Source organism: Hemiscyllium ocellatum, unplaced genomic scaffold (genome assembly GCF_020745735.1).
Source record: "Hemiscyllium ocellatum isolate sHemOce1 unplaced genomic scaffold, sHemOce1.pat.X.cur. scaffold_531_pat_ctg1, whole genome shotgun sequence".
Taxonomy (NCBI): domain Eukaryota; kingdom Metazoa; phylum Chordata; class Chondrichthyes; order Orectolobiformes; family Hemiscylliidae; genus Hemiscyllium; species Hemiscyllium ocellatum.
In genome coordinates, this window is record NW_026869101.1 from 64,585 (window position 1) to 71,760 (window position 7,176).

Consider the following 7,176-nt stretch of genomic DNA (forward strand, 5'->3'; position numbering starts at 1 on the left):
CGTTCATGAATCTCAAAAAACGTTATCATGCAGATAGAGGAAGTGCCAGAAGATAATGAAACGATGCTTTGTTTCTGCAAAAGCTTTGAACTTTTAAGCTGTCGTTTTCTTCGTGCATTGTAGTTTGATCTCATTAACTGTAGTAATTCCCAGGGATATCGACCTTCATTCATTCCTGGAATGAAGAGTTTATGACATCAAAGTTTAGTTGGTGAGATCTGAGAATGAGTGGTGATTTTATTGAATCATGTAAGACCTTCAGCAGTGTATTTTGTGTGTATATCCAATGGATACTTCTGCTTGTGAAGGAGACTAAATGTGGGGAAATAGTCATTGAATAAGATCTTTTCATTTTAACATATTATAAAAATATGAATCATAAATATAAAATCTCTTGACCGACATAATAATAAGTGGCACTGTTAAAGATGGCAGATGTTTCAGTCTGGAAACATTCAGAGAGAGTTCATGACATTCAGTCTGGGGTTGGGGTAAAACTATTGCATGTTGGAACTCAGAGAAGGAGAGAATTTATGCTGCCTGTGAAGCATGAGCTCACAGCCCTCTGTCTCTCTATACAGCAGCATGGAGAAGCTGAGAAACCCAACGTCATCTTTCCCACTTGTGATGAATTTCTGTGGGGTATGCGTTGTAAAAAAAAAACCCGGCATCTGAAGCAAAGGTCATTCAGCCAAATACAACTGGTCAAGTACTGGAGTCCAGCACCAGCAGGCTGCGTGAGCAGAACCGCTTCGCAACAATATCTAGTATTATCTGTTATTTCTTCTTGGTCATGAGTTTAACTATCATTTGTTCGAAGTGTTTCAAAGTAAAAAAAGTGTGGCACTGGAAGAGCACAGCAAGTCAGGCAGTATTCGAGGAGCAGCAGAGTCGAAATTTCGGTCAGAAGCCCTTCATCAGGCATTCATGATGAGGAGCTTATGCCTGAAGCGTTGATCCTCCTGATCCTGGGATGCTGCCTGACCTGCTGTGTTTTTCCAGCGCCACACGTTTTGACTCTGATCTCCAGCATCTGCAGTCCTCACTTATTCCTCCAAAGTGTTTCAAAGATAACACTCTGAAGAGCTTTACATTTCCTCATTGTAGCTTTGTTTGGGGAGTTTTAGCTTGAAAATAACGACAATGTTTTTACTTAATATGTAAATTTGGCAAGCTTGTTAACACTGAACTAGATAAAGTCTGAGACCTGTATTTATTTGAAAGTCACCAACGCAGTTATATTTTAAATTGTAGTGATTGGTGGAGATATGTGACAAGAAGTGAAACAGGGATCCCTCTGAATTCAAACATGGAATCGTCAAGACTGGGTGAAAACATCCAGCATTAATCAGTTTAAAAGTGCGCCCCTATCCAATACGATTATATTATCAATACCAAAAGCATATTCCCACGTTCTTTCCTTTTTAATTGATTACCATGATGATCTATTTAAAAACAAACTGCTTCATGCCCTAATGTGTACAGTGTCTTGGCTTTTCTCATCTCACTCATACATACTTTTCCCATCTGACCCAACAGTAAAACATGTTTTAGACTCCCCAAACATTAAAAACATCCCGTTTGCAGGTAATGTCTACAGTCATGGATTCAAATGATTATAGAATCCCATCAGCACAAAGACAGACCCTTTTGGGCAAACTGGTCTCAGCCGACCAAACTATCCATCTACACTAACCTCATTTCCCTGCACATGGATCATATCCTCCTCAACCTTTCTTATTCAAGTGTTAATTCAAATACCTTTCAATAGCTGTTAATATCCCCGCCCCAACCACGACCACTGGCAACTCAATCCAAAATCGTACCATCGTATGAGTAAAGAGTTGCCCTGCAGGTTCCCTCTTATTCTTTCCCCTCGAACATTAAACTGATGCCCTCGAGTCCTCGTTTCCCATGGAGTGGGAAAAGACTGAGTGCATTCACTCTATCCATGCCTCTTTTGAACGTAAAAACTTCTGTAAGATCCCCTGTTAGTCTCCTCGGCAGTAAAGAGAAAAGTATTCGCTTGTCCAACCTTTCCCTGTAGCTCAGACCGTTGGGACATTGGCAACATTCTTGTAAATTTCTTCTTTACGCTTTCCAGTTTAATAACATCCTTCCTATAGTTAGGTGACCAAAACTGAATACAAGACTCAAAGTGCAGTCTTATTAACGTACTGCACATCTGCAACATAATTTTCCAACTTCTGTACTTACTGCCCTGATTCATGAAGGCCAGTGTGTCAAAAGCCTTCTTCACTACCCTGTCTAATTGTTACTCCACTTTCAGAGAAGAGTGCAACCGAACTCCACTACAGTCCTTAACGTCCTATCATTCACCATGAAATTCCTATCTTGATTTGACTTTCCAATATGCAAGAACTCACACTTATCTGGAATAAACTCCACTTGCCGTTTCTTGGCCCACTTCTCCAGCTGATCAAGTTCCTACTGCAATTTCTCATAACCGACCTCACTGTGTATGTTACCAACGATTTTAATGTCATCTGCAAACTTACCAACCATGTGTTGTGCACTCTCATCCAAATCATTGATATAGGTAACAAACAGCAATGGGCCCAGCACCGACCCCTGAGGCACTCCACTAGTCACAGTCCTCCAGTATAAATGCATCCTTCTATTGTTACCATCTGCTCATCACCATCAAGCTAATTGGGTATTCAATTTGCCATATTGCCCTGGATTCCATGCGATCTAACCTTCCAGAGGAGCCTATCAAGGCCAAACGTATCAAAGGCATTTCTGAAATCTATCCAGACTACGTCTACCACTCTGCCCTCATCAACATGCTTGGTTACTTCATCAAAGAAATCTAACAAATTTGTAAGGCTGATCTCCTACGTACAAAGCCATGCTGATTACTCTGAAACAAACTCCGTCTCTCCAAATGCATTTATGCCTTATCTTTCAGAATCTTCTCAGAAAACTAACCCACCACAAACATCAAGCTTCTTGGTCTGTAGTTCCCAGGCTTTTCTCTGTTGTCTTTCTTGAATATTGTCACAACGTTCGCTACTCTCCAGTTTTTCGGGATCTCACCTGTAGCTAACAGTGTTCCAAATATATCTTGGATATATCTCGTCAGGACTAAGACATGCATCCAAATTCATGCACTCTAATACATCCCACATCTATTCTAATGTAATGTAGAATGTCTAGAAGAAAATGAGGACTGCAGATGCTGGAGACCAGAGCTGAAAATGTGTTGCTGGAAAAGCGCAGCAGTTTAGGCAGCATCCAAGGAGCAGGAGAATCGATGTTTCGGGCATGAGCGCCTCTTACTGAAGAAGGGCTCATGCCCGAAACATCGATTCTCCTGCTCCTTGGACGCTGCATTCAGGACAAAGGAACTGATGGAATTGTTGCTAAGTTTGCAAATATCAAATATGCAGGTAGCCGCGGAAGTGCTTGGACGGATGAGGAGAATGGGTAAAAAATGGCATACAGAATAAAACGTGGGAACTTGTGAGGCAGCATCTTTGGTAGGAAGAATGGAAGGATAGACTGTTTTAAAAAGGGGGAAGTCTTCTATAAAATAGAACATACAACATTGAATATAGAAAGGTACAGCACCAAGTAGGCTCTTTGGCCCACAATGTTATGCAGAAGATTAATCCTAATGTAAAATAAAATAACCCGAACTACGCACCCCTTAATCCACTGCTGTCCATGTGCATGTCCAGTATTCGCTTAAATATCCCTCATGCTTCTGCTTCCACCATCACTGCTGACAACACATTCCATGCATTCAGAACTCTCTTTGTAAAGAACCTACCACTGATGACCCCTCGATACTCTTCTCCTAATATTTTAAAACAATGACCCCTCGTGCCAGTCAATCCTGCTCTGGGGAAATGTCTCAGGCTATTGACTCTATCCATGCCTCTCATTATCTGGTATATCTCGATTCAGATCTCCTCTCTTCCTTTTCTCTCCAGAGAGAGACGTTCGAGCTTATTCAACTTTTCTTCATAAGGCAAACCCTCCAGTCCAGGCAGCATCCTAGTAAATCTTCTTTGCATTCTCTCCAAAGCATCTGTAGCTTTTCTATAGTAGGGCGACCAGAACAGGACACAATATTCCAAGCGTGGTCTCCACGATGTGGAGTGGATATTCCTGGAGTGATGCAGCTGGTCAAACCACTCAGCTTTAAGCAAAACACAATGTTATCGAAATACTACAGCTGAAACACGATGAAAACAGAATTTAGAATAACTTCATCAATTGAAAACTCAAGCACCTCAGTAATGCAACTTAACCAATGAGCTGTTCCAATTCCCGTAACATCCCATAAACACGCAATTTGATGAAAGATAAATGTAAACACAAAATCTTGCAGGCAGGAGAGATTTCTGAGATAAAATTCAGTCAGGGATCATCTACTGAAGTATGGAATCTGTTTCAGCTGCAGCAGCTTCTGTGCCTGCTATCGGCAGCTTCTCTGTTACAAATAAACCAAATCATAACAAATGCCTGAACCGGGAGAACTGGCCACTCCTCACCATTTTTCAACTGGGCTCTTTCTGAGACATTTTGACACCTCTGCCATTAGAATTTCCCATTTACAAAAAAAACCCCAAGGACAAAATAATCTTCTGAAAGCGGCAGCATTATTACACTGACCTGACAGTGTTTGAAAGAGAACAGTGTAGATGGAGCTTTAACTCGTATCATAACCTTTCCTTTACCTGCCCAGAATCTGTGTGATAGTGGTAGTGCAGAGTGGAAAAAGGCCCTCGGCCCAATAAGTCCACACCAAATCTCCGAAGCCTATCCCACCCAAACTCATTCCTCTACATTTACTCCGACTAACCCACATAACCTTGAGAACTATTGGAAATTTAGCATGGTAAATTTACCTAATCTGCACATCTTTGGATTATGTGAAGAAACCCACGCAAACATGGGGAGAATGTGCATAGTCCACACAGACAGTCGCCTGTAGCTGGAATCGAACCCAGTTCCCTGGTGCTGTGAGACAGCAGTGGTCACCACTGAGCCACTGTGCCACCCATGTTGCCCATTTCCTGGGAGTGTCTGATGGGGATACTGCAGGGTGATCTTTAATATTTAGCTAACTCCAGTCTATAAATAACCTTCAGTGTTTGATTGGGTTAGCACAGTGTGAATATCAATTTGTATTGGATGTTGTGATTACACTGTTGTTCCTGATGTAGATCAATTTATGCGGTGCTTTACTTTGTACCTTATCCTGTGCTGTACCTGTCCTGGGACTGTTGGAGTGGGGATGATATGGAGTCTGATTAATCAATATCTAACTCCATGCTGGACGTGGCCTGGAAATTTGAAACATGTCGGTTTAGTGGGAACATTATCCTGTTTCTAACGCCATGCTGTACCTATCCTTCATTGCTTGATGGAGACAATGTCGGGCGTGGCTTAAAGCATATCCAACACAATGCTGAATATGTTTGAGGAATACGAAAGGGCTAACGTAGGTGTACATCTATTCTGTGTGTAAACCCATACTATCCCTGTCCTTGAGTGACGGTGTGTCAGTGCAGTGTGAGAGTTATTTCACACCCTAACCGTTTTGATTACTGTTCCATTTATCTAGATGAGTACAGCTTCATCTCTAACCCATTAACACTCGGTAGCAGCAATGTGTACTGTACACAAGATGTGCAGAAATTCACACAGGATTCGAACACTACACCTTTAAAAATCAGGGACATCAGAAGGACAAGAGTAGCAGATAAATGGGAATACTAGCACACTCATGTTCTGTCCAAACCACTCCTAGTTTAGAAATACGTCACTGTTTATTTTGTGTTACTGTTTCGAGACCTTCCCTCATTATGTCTCCCTAAATCCACAGACGACAACAGTTCATGAAAGCAACACCTTTTCAAGGGAAACGAGAGAATGGGCAATGAATACTGAAGTAATCAGCAACAGAATGAACTAAAATTAAACATATTGTGCAAGCATGACCAATATTGGCCAGAGAGATGAGAGTTTGTGCACACAGGTTGGTTGGGTCCAGTCAGTACCTTGCTTGCTGTGAACAGCTGATGCTGAGGTCGGGGTATGCTATTTGAAACAATACGTCAGTATTTCAGAGTCAAGGCCTACATACCTAGCATCACACAGACATTGACATTCACATACTGACTTGCGAGATAAAAGCAGCAAATATATACTCGTATCGACTGTAGAACATTTGGACAAAGTTAAATTATTGTCACAAAAATGTTAGTGTTTTTATATTAGTACAAATACTCATACAAGTAAAAATACTTGTACATTTTTTAAGTCCTTATGCTTAATCATTTGATCTTGGGCGCATGATTTGAAAGTTCCTTATTGTGATTTGTGCATTGTTTTGATGATATTCCAGTTATAAATTTGAACAAATGGGTGGGTTTGTACGAAGTGAGCAATCAATGGCTTTACGAGCTTCAGTAATAAAATGTTGCTGTCAGTGGTTAAAGCAATGCCGAAAACATTTACATAGAAATTTCCATTTGTTTCCAAACCCAGCCAGTTGTTCCATTCAATTTTACGGTGAGAATATAACGAAAAGTGTGAACGAATCACAATGAGGTACTTTGAAATGCTCAGTCTGGTTACTGTTTGGATACTGACATTGTGGAGCTGACGTACACTCAATATCGTTTACAAGGGTTCAATATAAGAGGCCATGTGCTGCAGGAGTCCATCACATTTATAACATCTTCAGGGGGATTGGGTTCAATGTGCAGAATTATAGAGCTTTGGTGACACCTTCGAAGTCATCAGCAGAGATAAAATTGCACGACATCGTTGTTGGTAGGTCATTTATACAAGTGCTGAAATGTATGTGGACCAGCATGAAGCCCTATGATAGACCTTTGAACAGGCTGTCTCATGCACTCCCTTGTTGTTTCGGGCTGTTTTTGTTGTAAGGGATAGTGTGAATAACGACCCAGCTCAAGTTTGGAAGCCCCCTGGACAAACTTGGCTGATGGTCGGTATTTTGCAGATTGCGGTGGTGAGGTGTGATAACGCTCTTTCTGAATTCAGGCTTTCTGTTAAAAAAATGTCATGTGCAGGAAATGTGCTGGCTGCATGATGGTAAAATCACTGATCTGAAAATGGTTACTACAGTCACTGAGTTGTACAATAATTATGTGTGTACGCTGGTAATTTAAG